Below are 13,657 nucleotides of genomic sequence, written 5' to 3'. Positions count from 1 at the left end.
TATATATATATATATATATATATATATATATATATATATACACACATATGTAAACCTACTGGCGATTGCTGATTGCCAGTAGGTAGTTATAGTAAGGACCTTGTGTCTATTCAAAAAGCATTTTTTGTTTTCCCAATAACTTTGGCGTCGTTTGATGAATCGTCGTGAAATTTTCTAAACTAGTGGCCCACTCCTGTCAGCTCCAGTGTTGAAAGTTTCGGAGTGATTCCTCAAGCGGAACCAAGAAAATAAGGGGGTCCCAAAACACGTTTTCCCCATGTTCATTTTCATAGAAAACTGTAGACAAAGCTACAGCCCAAACCGCTGAACGGAATTACACCAAATTTGACAAAAAGGTAGCCCTTGGTTCAGAAAGAGCCCTTTTTAGGTCTCGCCTGGCAACGCAGCGCAAAAGCACTGTCGCCAGCGACAGGAGATGGGCACGCGCAGGACAGACTGGAAATGTGGACACGCACGTACAGTCCATGTGTGCACATCTCCTGTCCTCCTTCCTCCCTCGCAAGCCAGCATGCAGTTTCACTTTCTTTTTTTTTATGCGCATGCGCGATCACTTTAACTTCTGGCCCCCAAAAGGGGCTTTTAAATAAACTAGCCCCATCGTTGGAGCGGCCCGCAACATTGGGTCCACTCCGGAAATAAACTTGGACACTGTGCCTTCATCGGAAACCACTTACTGCCCGCTCAGTCGTTCACCCCCTCATCTAAGAGCTCATCCACCCCCTGCAGAAAAGCAAACAAATGGAGAATCCCCCACTCAAACGGTCTGCAGGGGGAACTCTTCCTCAACAGCAGCTGGCTGCGGCGCGCTTCCGGAGCACTCCAGCTCCTCTGCCAGCACAATGCGGGGCTCTCTCCTCAGTCATGGGAGCCCCGCACTGCTGTCTGCCGCTCTGCACCCAGGCCCCTCCTGGGAACTCGGGACTTCAGCTCCCACACTTCCTCTCTGGCGCCAGGGCTCCCTCTTTACCACGGGATCCCCGGAAGGGGACAGGCGCTGCCTGCACGGGCCGCACGTGTCGCCACTGGGCCCGAGACGCAGGTACCGCTGATGCTCGAGCCCTCCCAGGTCTCCCCCCCCCTGGCCCGGATGTATCTTGTTTAACCCCCTGTCCATTAGCAGTGGATTGTCGAATTCCTAATTTGTCAGAAACACAGAACCTACAGGGGCGACGAGGTTGCATGCTTGCTCCTGTTGAATGTGAGTAATTGGGCGCATGATGTTGTTCAAGAGAATGGAAATTCCTGATAAACAACACGTGTGAAATTTGAAAGCTTGCAACGTAAGTGCGTGTGGCTCATGGGAATCTGAAATATCTAGTAGCCCAAGAGCACAGTATTTGAGCGCTGTGTTTTCAGGCGCTCAACACTGGCTCCAGGCCACGTATGTAAGGGCAGAGTTTATCCTTAACGTAGCTGGTGTTTTGCGGCTCGGGAAAATTAATGCAATTTTGTCTGTTTAATTTTTTTCTAGACAGACCTTTGATAAACTACTGATACCGTGGTGCTGCTGGATTAAATGAAAAGGTGCGATCAGACCTAAAACATGTTCCGTGCAAAGATTAAGGCGAAGGGAACCGCGAGGTGTGAACGCCTTTCCTTAATGTTGTTTGCTTACGTCCCGCGGACTGCTTGAAGGTTTAAAACACGGAGATTGGTTACGTGCAATTTCCACTCAGTTATTCAGTCCTGGCTACAGAGACGACATGTTCCAGGCACCCTGTATCAAAACAACACAGAAGCACATAGCCCATCACTTCCTTGACGCTACAAACATATGTTCACACTGGGTGATTTAGAAAGGCCACTCACAGCTTCATTTAAAGGTTAGTGGCCCCGAAATATGGAGAAAAAAGTAAAAAAAATTTTAGAACTGTCATAATATGGCCTCATTACAAGCGTGGAGGTATAACGGGACACAAAAATTTCCTGGGTCAATACCATTACCGCTCTGAAGTGGTATTAACTATGGCAATGTTTGTGCCTTGTTCTAAAACCCTCTGCACAAGATGAAGTACATCAACACAACTTGTTGCAAGTGCTCTCTGTACAGACATTTAGCTGAACGTAAGCACCGCCTCCAGGCCCCACACCAAGACAACTGGCTCCACACCAACTGTACCTTACCACTGTACAAAACGTCTCTCAGCGAATTTCCCTTCAGTGTCCGAAACAGCACAGTCACATGGGGCATGCCCATTGAACAGCAACAACTAGACCCTGTGCGCGTGCTCAGGTGCCTCCCTATCAATAGTGCAACAGGTGCAGTGGTACCAGTGCACAAGTGTCTGAGAGGGCACGGCACCCCATAATGGCTATTTTTAATACCAAACTAGAGATTAGCGGAAAGTATGTCTCCATCGCTTGTGTTAGGGCCCTGCACATTGTACCTGTCAAAAAAAAACACATGCACATGGTAGGTGTAAACCAACACACTTCTTTTCACGTGACTTAGACACAAATATATCTCTCTACCGCTGCCCTCCATGCTCATACCATATGCACAACATACCCCATGCACGTGCCAACCTCACACAAAATACCTGCTGCACGTGCCCTCTGCCCCCAACAGAACTCTGCAAATACCCCTATACGTACAAGCAAGCTTTGCACATGGCCTCTTTGCGCGCTGCTGTATCCCAACACAGATGTCTGCATAGCTCCTCTGTCCATTAACACCCCTATGCGCACACACTCCCCATACAAAATAAAAGTGGAAGGGTCAAGGTGGCTTCTTCATAATAAAACGGCTGAATAATCCCAAAGGCCAAAATAAATTATTAAGGAACTCGAGTCACCATTGGACAAACAACAAGAAACATTTTAAAGAAATAATTCCAAGATAGACAGACTTTTTGTCATTAAATTGTCAATAAACATATAGGCCTCTATTAGTGAGTAGACGGTGTGCTCGATTCGATAGCATCACACTCTTGAGCCTGCTCATGGCAGGCTGTTATCCTGCTGGGACCTGCAGGGCATGTCTCTCTGCATTACCAGCCTGCTTGGGGAACAAGCATTTGCAATGCAATAGGTCTCGCATTTACGCAAGTTTGAACTATTGGCATTGTAAATGGCCATGCCTTTTATTAATATTTTGGTTCTTAAAACATAAATAAAAGGCAGTGTCATTTACAATGCCAATAGCTCAAACTCGTGTAAATGCAAGACCTATTGCATTGCAAATGCTTGTTATTAAATAGTGTAAATCCATTCAGTAGTTGCTGAGAAATTAAAGAAAGGAAAAATGTATAAATCTGAGCACCGAGGAGGGTTCGCGAACCCTCCCGGGCACGAGCTTCACTATGATTGGCTGCCGACACTCCAAACCAGGAAGTAAACAAGCATTGGCATAGCCAATAGGTCTCGCCATTTGGGGCCATATACGTTTTTAGCCATGCAGCACATTATCCTGATTGCTATAGCATCTACTGTTCTTTAACGTGGAAGCTTTGACACTAATAAGCATATTATAGAACTGCATTGAAAATGACTTAAAGTGTTATTTTTGTATGACCAATAGTTAGAACTCACATGAAGGCCTGCATGCACATTAGTGTACACATAACAAACCTAAGATACCAGAAACTGCAGATCTGTAAAAGCTGTTAACTGTAATGCTCTCATTCATTTCAACTTCTGTACTGGTTCATTCGTGAGATAACAGGTAAGCAACTTCATGTTACCAGTTATTATTGAACACCTGAAGATAACCGGTTTACCGAAATCCAAACAGATTAACAAAATGTATTAGTCCACTCAGGCAAGACACAGTTGAGCACATTCAACGGTCAACTACAGACCCCATAAGTTTACAAAATATGAATGCTCTTAATCAGAAGCATGAATAATAAAACCTCTACCTCTCTCTGAAACAACAGAAAAAGTATCCAGAGTGCTCAGAGTAAATAAACATGTCAATGAAAATGTTTCTGCTGAATTAATTTATACAATACTAACAATCATGAGTGTAAGCACACCAATACTTGTATGCTACGTTTTAAAATGGAGGCTCAATTTTGTTTCCTGTTACAGGTTGTAGTATTTGCCATTTTCCATTTGGTGAGAGCATGCCTTCTGCCATTTCTGTTCCTAATTCTGGCAGCTACTTTGTGGAAGTTAACAAGCACTTCACAGCTTATTCCCGAAGGTCACAGGATTGTTGGTAAATGGACAGGCGCGGTTTGTCCACTGGGGCGTGGGGGCGTAGCCCCCCCGCCCGCAGCTCCCTCGGCGTCTTTGAACTTAAGTAAACTGATTCAGTTTACTTAAGTTCAAAGACGCCGAGGGAGAACTGACAATCCTGTCAGTCAGCATGACGTCGGACCGCCCACCCCTTCAGAGTCTGAAGGGGTGAGCGGTCTGGCGTCATGTTGATTGACATGATTGTCAGACCAGTGGGGGGCAACAGGCAGCAGCACAACACAAGGGCGCATGAGTGGGGACGGAGGGCGAATTTTTGCACCGTGTCCACTCATGCGCACTTGTGTTTTGACTTGTTTGTGCATGCCCATTAGGAGCCCTTTGAGCTCCTAATGGGCGTGCTGCGGGCGAAGAATAGCCGTGCCCTAAGGCAATCCTGGCACTGCAGGCAGCGCCAGGATTGGCTGAGAGGGGCTGTAGGGGCCAACGGACCCAGGGCGGCGCGGACCTGCTCAGGACCTCACCTTAGGTAGGATTTTAATTTTTTTAAATCTATTTCAATTACCCCACCTCGCGCGACACCCCCCTCTCGACACCCCCCCTCCTGAGCTCCTGACACCCCCCCCCCCCCCCGCTCGACATTCCCACGAGCCGCGACTGGCCTACACCAAGTTCGTAATAGGAATGGCGGGAGGCATGAACTGGCTTCGTTCTTGAGAGATTTTCGCATTAAATGGATTGTATTAGTATTAGGCAAGTCTTCGCTCCATTTTATTTGCCACTTGAAAAAACAAATCTTATTTAGGCCTGCAGCGAGCGGGCGTTCCATGGCACTGCTGTTATCTTTCACAACTCCGAATAGGTTTGCTTTCAGCAGTAGGCTCCTGTGCCGCTTTCCAGACGTGCACCCTCACCACAGCTACAAAGTACATATAAACATGCATGCTAAAAAGCAAAGGAGCGCATTGGCAGACATGTGCCCAATCGTGCAGCAGGCTTGGTTACCATCCACAAAGCAAGATCTGGTCTATATTTTTTCCAAGATCAATAAGACTTAATTAGAACCGCATTCACTAGCAGCGAAATGTTTAAGTGCCTTGTGGGAGCTGTGATCAGTCACGCTGTACTCCTGTTTCAGCGTGGCTCATGTGACGGCGGCTGCACTCCTGTCTTCACCAGTCAGTCTACGTTGTAGAGGAAGTAGGTACTGGTTTTACATTAAAAGTGTTTTACCTTGTATTGCGATCGTGAAAGATTTTTACAGCCATTGACGGTTACTCTGGAGTTCTGGCAATCCTCTCCGTCCTCCTCTCTCCCTTTTTCTTCTTATCCCTGCTCTCTCCCTTCCTCTCTCTATGCTCTCTCCCCCTCCATCCCTCATCTCTTCTTTCTCTCTCCCTTCTCCAGCCCTACACTGACTCTTGCCACTCATTAATTAGGTGCAGGCGGGTGGGTTGTCCATAGCACCAGCCTCGCTCTAATACGCTAAACTCTCTAGGAGCTAATACCTCTCCTTTTACTGAGCTTGGGCAAATGAGTCGTCCATAGTTCCAACCCAGCCCTCCTCAGGGCCGGACTGGGATCCCGAAGCAGCCCTGGCAATTTTCTTTGACTATCCCCTGGGGAAGAAAGTCCAGGCACAGGGAGACTGGGAACTCCTGCTTACTGCTTTTGTTCCTGGGGGCGATATTGCAGCACTACTGCAAAACGGACCCCCACCCTTCCAGCCTCCGGGGAAACGCCCCATGCCCAGTACGGCAAATCCGGCCCTGACAGCAGTAAGCAGTATAGAAGGGTAAAGAAGGAGACAGGGGAAGGGGCATGGGATAGTTTAGGGTACAAGCTTTCATCACTCGTAAAACATATACAATTAAGGCTTGAGTGGCGTAAGTTAAAGAGAGGTCTCAGGGATGAGTGTTTAACTCACTGAGGGGGCTGCAGTGCTTAATTTGTAAACGAAAATGAGTGCTGGTGCTAAAGCTCTACTCAGAAGCCCACGGTGGTGCTATTAAATGTCAGGGCGCCCAATACTAAGGCTGCGTAGTCCTGAATACCTGTTTACTTTAGTCTCGGGCACTCTGTGCCTGTTTATCTCAATGTGACAGGTTCTTGCTTTCCTCCTTTGCTACAGTTTTTCTCTTCCCCCTTCCTTCCCCTTTGCGTATGTTTTCCCTTTCTTGCGCTTGATAAATATATGATAAGGAAAAATAATTGCAAGTGCCTAAAAAAAGAGTGCCGGTGGACAGCACTGGCAACAACTGGCATATGAAGCACTGGAGGGGAATGTGTTGGAGGATGAGTGAATGAATATGCGAAATCTGACACCATTCTCCCATACGTGATATATTCCACTTCACCCACAAACATGAAATTTGTGTTGATTCTTTGGTTTTCCACATATTGAGAAGTTGTCATAACCTAGTAAGTCATTGTTGTTTGGAGCAACCCATCCACAGCACAAGTACCTATCTTCTAGACAAGCACACAAGTGCAAACCTTTTTGAAAAGGTTTTGGTTGCACTCGTTGCAGGCACAGCACCCCAGCCTCGGAGCTGCACCTGTTCAAAATGGTGAGGGCGGCTACTGCTTTCAGGTCATTGGGAGGTGAGAACGTTGGTTTCAAGAGCGTTTAGCAATGAGATGTGTCAGCTCTGGAACTTACAAGTCTAGTGCGAGTGGTTGCAGGTGGGGTGGCAGTTGCAGTCTTTATTTTGCAGGAAGGGAGGTCGGACTTATTTTTCATCACCATACTTTGACCAGGAGCAAGAGATAAAAGCTGAACATGGAAAAAGAAGGATAAAGAAAAATACAGGGAAACGTGACAAAGGGAGAACAGAATAGTGAAGCAGAACCAGCAAGAATGAGATAAAGAGGCAGGGTGTGCCTTGAAGTGGAAGAAAGTGGCTTGAGGTGGAATCAAGACTAAGCAGCCCTGTTATTCAACATCCTTGGTATTCAGCAGGGCAGGCAGTAGACTCTAAGAAGAACATTGGGCCCCTGCACTCACTTACTTATTTGTCTATCTATTTTTTTTATGTATCTATTAATTATTAATCTAGCTTTCAAAACTTAGCACTGCCAGATAGTAATGTTTAACTAATAAAAAAACAATTATAGTGTATTTGGCTCCTTTCATGATAATTACCCTTTACCTGATAGAGAAACTGTGTTACAAGGTGATAGACTTGCTGCTAAGAAAAGCGGGTATATCGGAGTGGCTTCTGTAAATGTTGGAGCTCATAATCAAAAGTTACACTAAAGAATTGTGAGTTCAAAATGCATCGCAGTCTTGAAAGTCAGTTACATGATTTTTCACTTTCCTGAGGTCCCAGATGAAAGGTGAGTGGGAAGTTAAAATCGAGGTTGAAAAACCTTTATACAAGAATTAAAAGAGGCGGACTTGTTATCTGTCGATGCTTCTTTGCCCTAATTTAAGCAAGTTAACTTTTTGGAGTCGCAACATAAGATTCCTGGATACAGGAAATGGCATAAACCGTCATTTTGCTAACTGATTTGATGGATTATATGTACGCACATTGACTTTTTTAAGTTCTACAGCCCACTGGCTTTTTTGACATAGGTCTGAAAAAGGAACTCGTCTAGGGGTTTCAAGAAATTTTTGTCTCTGGCACCACACTACCTTTTCTTTTTCGTTTGCAATTTAAACAGAGACGGTTAAGGCGGGATAACCTTTCTCCCCTGAGAGGTAGGTGCATTGCTAGGATCCCCTTACACACGCCCAGGCTGCTGCGACTCTACACACAACAGCAGGCAGGCCTGTTCACAAATAAATCCATTCCACGCTCAGGGGCCACTTGGGGGCCAGAGTGCTAGAGTGCTCTGTGCCGCCTGCTTGCGCAGAACCGGGCCGGGGAATGATTAAACAAAAGATATAGGCCAAGGTCCTAGGCCTGTGCATGTGGGGATGTGGGGGCAGCCTTACCTTTTGTTTAATCCCGGCCCTGGCCACAATGCAGTGCCATGATTAATAAAATTATTGTAAATGCAAACGACATCAGTCAGACAGTGACTCACCTGTGGGCGGCGGGCGGCAGACAGTCTAGTCTGCAGCAGGGACAGACAGCGCAGCAGGGGTTAGAAATGTTCAAATTATGGGGTACCGAGAGAGGGCCTCTCGTCGTGGACTCGATGTTTAGTTCTGGAATGCGGGTCACGCGCACTTTTTACTGCGCGAGACCCAATGCGCATGTCACCACCAGCCGCCCCACCCTAAGGTGGGTGAAGTGTAGAGACCACGCAGACGCAGAAACTGAGACATCAGCGTGCTGTGTGCGCGATGGCAACCCGCCCCCTATTTAATCATGGTGCTGCGCCAATGTATTTTTTATACGGAACAGATGATTGTGAATAATTAAGAGATTTGATAATAGATAGTTGTGCTTTTTATTGCCCCCACACTGAGCGAGTGAGACGCTGCGCAGATGCAGAGAGTGAGTCAGTGGCTACTGTACTGTAAAATCGGCCCCAGCTTAAAACCGGCCCCCGGCCAAAAAACCGGCCCCCACCCCAGGCAGCCTACCGGGGGATTGCCCGGTGCCCGGCCCTGGCCCTCCTCTTGCCCTATGTCACGCTGCTCCCTGTAAATGTGAGAGCAGCAGCACTGTAAAGAAAAATTAAAGTGCCAAGTGCACTGTGCTACCAACCGTGATAAATTAGAGAGAATGACGGTATCATCATGTGATTGGAAATGAAACCTCTGATCTTCGTTTGTTGTCTATGCTTTGATGCAAGGAAAACAAGGATTTGATTTCTGCTGAACTGTGAAGTGCCCAATGAGGGTTTCGTCTAGTCCAAGTAGGCCTGTTTAAAATGCTGGCAATTGGCTGTCTGCAGGAAGTGCCTATGTCATTCGTGAGCTACTTATCTGTAACTTGCATTTTCAAGAGCAGCCTATGTGCGTTTAAATGAAGTGTAACGTGCATCCTGCGATTATTTTCAACCCTATTGTTTTAAAATAATCCAGTCAGGCTAAATGGATGGCATGGGTGGAAGCAGAAATGAAGCACGATATGGGACAGTTTTAAATGTGTTTAATTATTTCAAGTCTACATATCCTAATTTCTCTTATAAATATTCTTGCTTTCTGAAATGTGGTTTAACTTGCACCAATTCCTGCAGAAATATAATTATTATATGAACGTCAGCAGTCAACAGGAGGTAAAAAGGCTACTATTTACGAAACAAAGAACTAAATCCAAGACTGGAGCCAAATGTTGCTAAAAATTAACCCTCTCGCCACTCTACCAAAACCAAGAGCCCGCTCTCAAGAAGTACTTTGAGAATATGGCAATTTGTAGGACTTCTGAAATGGCGGCTTACCATTTAAAACACTTTTCTGTAAAATATTTAAAGGAACAGTTACGTTTGGTTCGAAAAGAAACTGCTGAAGGGCAGGCATTATACAAGACCAATAATGCCTGACTTATTGCAGCAAAAGTACGGAGGCCACTCTAGTTGAGGAGTGCCCTTTAAACCTCGCTGGTGGATGAAAGACTGTGCTGCAATAACAGTCTGAAAGCACAGTAACAAAAGCCCGACCAAAGTTTAATGTCGGTTTCTAAATGCAGTATTACAGAGACACTTCCTTTCCATTAAATCATCACTAATGTCTACCTGGTTCCATGATTTATTTGAAGTAGATATTCGGCTTTATACATTCATAAATAAGATGGTCTTTTCATTTCACAGTTACTAATCTGGAAACCAGCTTATGGTTTAACTAATTACTGTAACACAAAGCTGGTCTGTTGATCCTAGCAGGGAAGACTCCACTGGATGACAAAAAGATAAATGTCTTTGAGGAACACAACAATTTATACATAGCGTTGCTGAAAAATTTCACATTTTAATAACTGTTGCGCTCACCAGTAGTTAGCGTGCTGATAGAGAGAGCAGGGAGGGTGTGCGGGCTGGAGTTGATATTTCACACGGCTCAGCAGGTAACACAAACCGAGAGTACCGAAACGGAGAGAACGAGAGGAGAACAGGCAGTTCCAGGGACACAGGGGCAGAAGACACAGAAATTCACCGAAGGTAGGGACAGGAGACAGTTAAAATAAATCATACCAGGGCCAGTAGACAAGAGTAGCGGATCGGTCAATAGATAAAACAGTGCTGGAGAAACTGGGACGAAAGATGTGGGTGCTGACTGGAGGAGAAGGCAGGTGATACAGAGACACTAAAAACAGACCGTGCCAGGGGGACAGAGACAGGAACTGGCTGGGTGGGGGCAGGAGATAAGTAAACAGGCAGTGCCCAGGGAACAAGAACCAGAAAAACCGAGGGACGAACTGGAAGAGGAGACATGAAGTGAGTAAAACTGACGGTGCAAAGGGTACCGGGACAAGAGACATGGGAGCTGAGTGGAGGAGGGATATGGGATTAAAAAAAGAAAACAAGCACTGAGGCCAAGAAAAAATACATTTAGAGGTTAAGTCCCACATACAAACATATGAAATATATTGCTCGGCATGTGTGGCGTATTCCTGTTAGCCCACTTTAATCTATTGTGACACACTGTCATGAAAAGAATTAGCAGACTCACTGCGAAGCTCTGGACTGCTTGCCGATGACTGGCTGTTGTGTGATTTTACAGCCCCGGCTGGTGGTTTCGGTTTAATTTCAGCTTTTTTTCAGCTGCTCACAGGGCGCATGGCTCTTCCTGGATCTGTGGTCATGAAAAACAAGCCCCCTCGTTGCCGGGGTAACCCTCAGAGCTGACGCCAAACATCCCAGATGTTGTGACCCTAAACTAACGGCCTGAAGTGGATTTGAAAGTATTGATACTTAATGAGCCTTTTTTAGTCATTATTCAAGCAACCCTCGCCTCCTATGAGAAGTCTGTAAACCACCCTCATCAGAGAGAGACGTCTCAGAATTGGAAGGAGGGAGTGCGAGCAGAGCAGCATGAGTCACAGCAATCTAAAAAAGAGAAGGGCGGGGGGAGAAAGGATGTGTGTAAATGTATTGGCATTTATATAGCGCACTACTTACCCGTAGGGTCCCAAGGCGCTTCGACCGCTGCGAAACCCTTCCTGGCTTTCCTGAGAGATGGTCCCTTAATGGGTATCTCCAGGGTGAGACCAGGCATCCCCGGCGGTCTGGTGGGGCCGTTAGTGAAGATGAGGCAAGCTAATGCCCAGAGTTGCCGAGTGTGATCGCTGATCAGAGTGGGCACCGAGGCGAGAGAATTATCGAGTCCGCTGACCCTGGTCCAGAAACCTGCCGCGCCGGGAATCGAACCCTGGTCCCGGGCCGTCCTCTGCTCTCGGGTCTGCCGCCTCTAACCAGTGAGCCACACTAGGGGGTAGTGCAAGCAGAGCAAGGCTTAATGAGATAAGAATGGCAGATGGTGGCTGCGCGCGTTCACGCGCACATGCCGCAAGCTTTAGGCCAGGAAAAGCTTGTGGGTAAGGCTTTGATAAGCCCCTTACTAAAAGTCGAGCAACAGCGCATGCGCTGCTGTAGGCTCGACCTAAAAAGAAGAAAAGGGGGTAGGGTCGAAACACCCTGACCCCCTAGGCTTGCTCAGGGGGTTCCACAAGGGCCCCCAGGGCCAAAATAAAATGTTGTTTTTTTGATAATTTCAATGGAATTCGCGTTGGGGTCCTGAATCCCACCCAAAAAAAAAAAATGAAGCGCGGGCTCCCGCGCTTCATTTTAATGAGGCCCCCGAGTGGGCCTGGTCCTGGGGGCAATGTGTATTTAAGCACCAACTCCCCAGGGCTTTGAAAATAAATGTGTAGGATTCCCCGGGGGCCGCCACCTCCCCGGGGCATTGATGAAAATAGGCAGGGGCCCCATGGGCCTACCCGAGCCCTAGGCACTGCCACCTCCCCGGGGTTATACAGAATAATTAGTGTGGGAGGGCACGAGCCCCCCCACACTGCCCCGGGAACCGCCACCACCCCGGAGCACTTAAAAATACCACATCCCCAGGGATTTTAAATGGAGGGCCCTCCAGGAGCCCTCAAAAGCCCTGGGGACCGCCACCCCCCAGGGCCGGCTCCCACCCACCTCCGGGACACTGCTGTTTGCTATGGCAGGGCGGGAGGCGGCTCCGGCCCAGCCATAGCAAACACTGCTTTGCTTCCTTGAAGCGAGAGCAGGGAAACCTGCTCTGGGTTCAAGGAAACAAAGCAGAATTGCTTTTGAGCAAGGGGAGCTGCATGTCAGCAGCTCCCCTTGCTCTAAAGCAATGCTGGCTCCCGCAGGAGGCGGGGAGGCGGCGGGAACGTGGGGGCATTGGGGCTCCCCCACTGGTCCCCAACGGAAATGCCCGGCCCAGGGAGATGGGGTCCCTGGGCCCAGAAGTGGCCTGGGAGAGGGGCCACGCGGCCACCCTCCGTCATTAAAATATTTTAACAAAAGACAATAGAGGCACAGCCCCGGAGAATTGGGTCCCCAGGCCAATAGAGACCTCAGGAGGGGGGCCTGCAGCCCACCTCCTTAAAAAATTATTTTTTTAATAAATATGTGGCCATGCCCCGGGGCATGTGGTCCCCGGGACAGAAATTGGCCTTGGTAGGGGGGCCGCGCGGCCCCCTTTCCGTTTTTGTTTTTTAACTGTAAACAACAGGTCAGACCCTGGGGGATGGGGTCCCCAGGGCCTCAAATATTGTAAAAGAAGGCAGGCCACACAGTCCCCCTTCTAAAAAAAATAAATAAAAAGGAAAGCCGGCATCGAGCCGGAGGCTCCGTCTCCTCCCTGTGTGGTACTGAAAATTCTGGACCCGTGTCATAAACATCGTCGTATCATGACGATTTTGGTACCAGCAGACCGGTAATGGTTCGAATACTATGCACAAGCACTTCCGTCATGTTCCAGTGACGAAATCACCCTGAAATCAGAGTTTTCGTCCTGAACCCTTCGGGTTCCATTTTGTGAACGGCAGCCATTTTGTGTTTGCCCTCACATAGCCAAATAACTAAGGCTAAAATCGATCTGAAGGACACGTACACCTTTGCTGACTCCTCTGTGACCTGGGCAAGCTGACTCTACTGCCTGAAGCCAAACCTGTTCGGCCAGTTCCTTTCCCAGTGGCTGAATGAGATTAATATCAAGGCACAACATGTCATAAACTGATCATCGCACACAAACCATGCCTAATCTCACATACACCTGTCCCTGTTTCTTCTTTATGACCTGTTTTACGAGGAGGAGGTGCCCGTTTTTATTAGGGGTCCGTCAATATCTGATGAAAGTTCTGGGCCTTGCCGGGTAATTGATTATGGACTGGACAAACTGAAATGTGGGCTTGTCATCATGACTCTGCTTTTTCTTTGTAGTGAAAATATGTGAAAGGTCTACTGTAAAATAAGGAATGTTTGCCTGAAGCATATTATTTTGTATATAAGGAGAAGTCTGGCTTTGTAATTTTGAGAAGTCTCCTGAGAACATACATGCTGTTGTACTTTTAGGATACCTGTTACTGGCGGCAGCCAATAAATACGATCTTTGACTTCACCAAGAAGA

General features: G+C 47.3%; 1 protein-coding gene across 1 annotated transcript in view; it reads left to right on the top strand.

The window, feature by feature from the left end:
- Positions 1–13,657, top strand: part of LOC147718603 (A-kinase anchor protein 17B-like) — a 670,645-nt gene that overhangs the window by 323,701 nt on the left and 333,287 nt on the right. The gene's annotated exons all lie outside the window — the stretch shown is intronic.

This window comes from Lissotriton vulgaris, chromosome 4_1, assembly GCF_964263255.1.
Source record: "Lissotriton vulgaris chromosome 4_1, aLisVul1.2, whole genome shotgun sequence".
In the NCBI taxonomy this organism is placed as follows: Eukaryota; Metazoa; Chordata; class Amphibia; order Caudata; family Salamandridae; genus Lissotriton; species Lissotriton vulgaris.
Note: the sequence above shows the minus strand (reverse complement) of the source record. Positions and strands in the feature narration are given on the sequence as shown.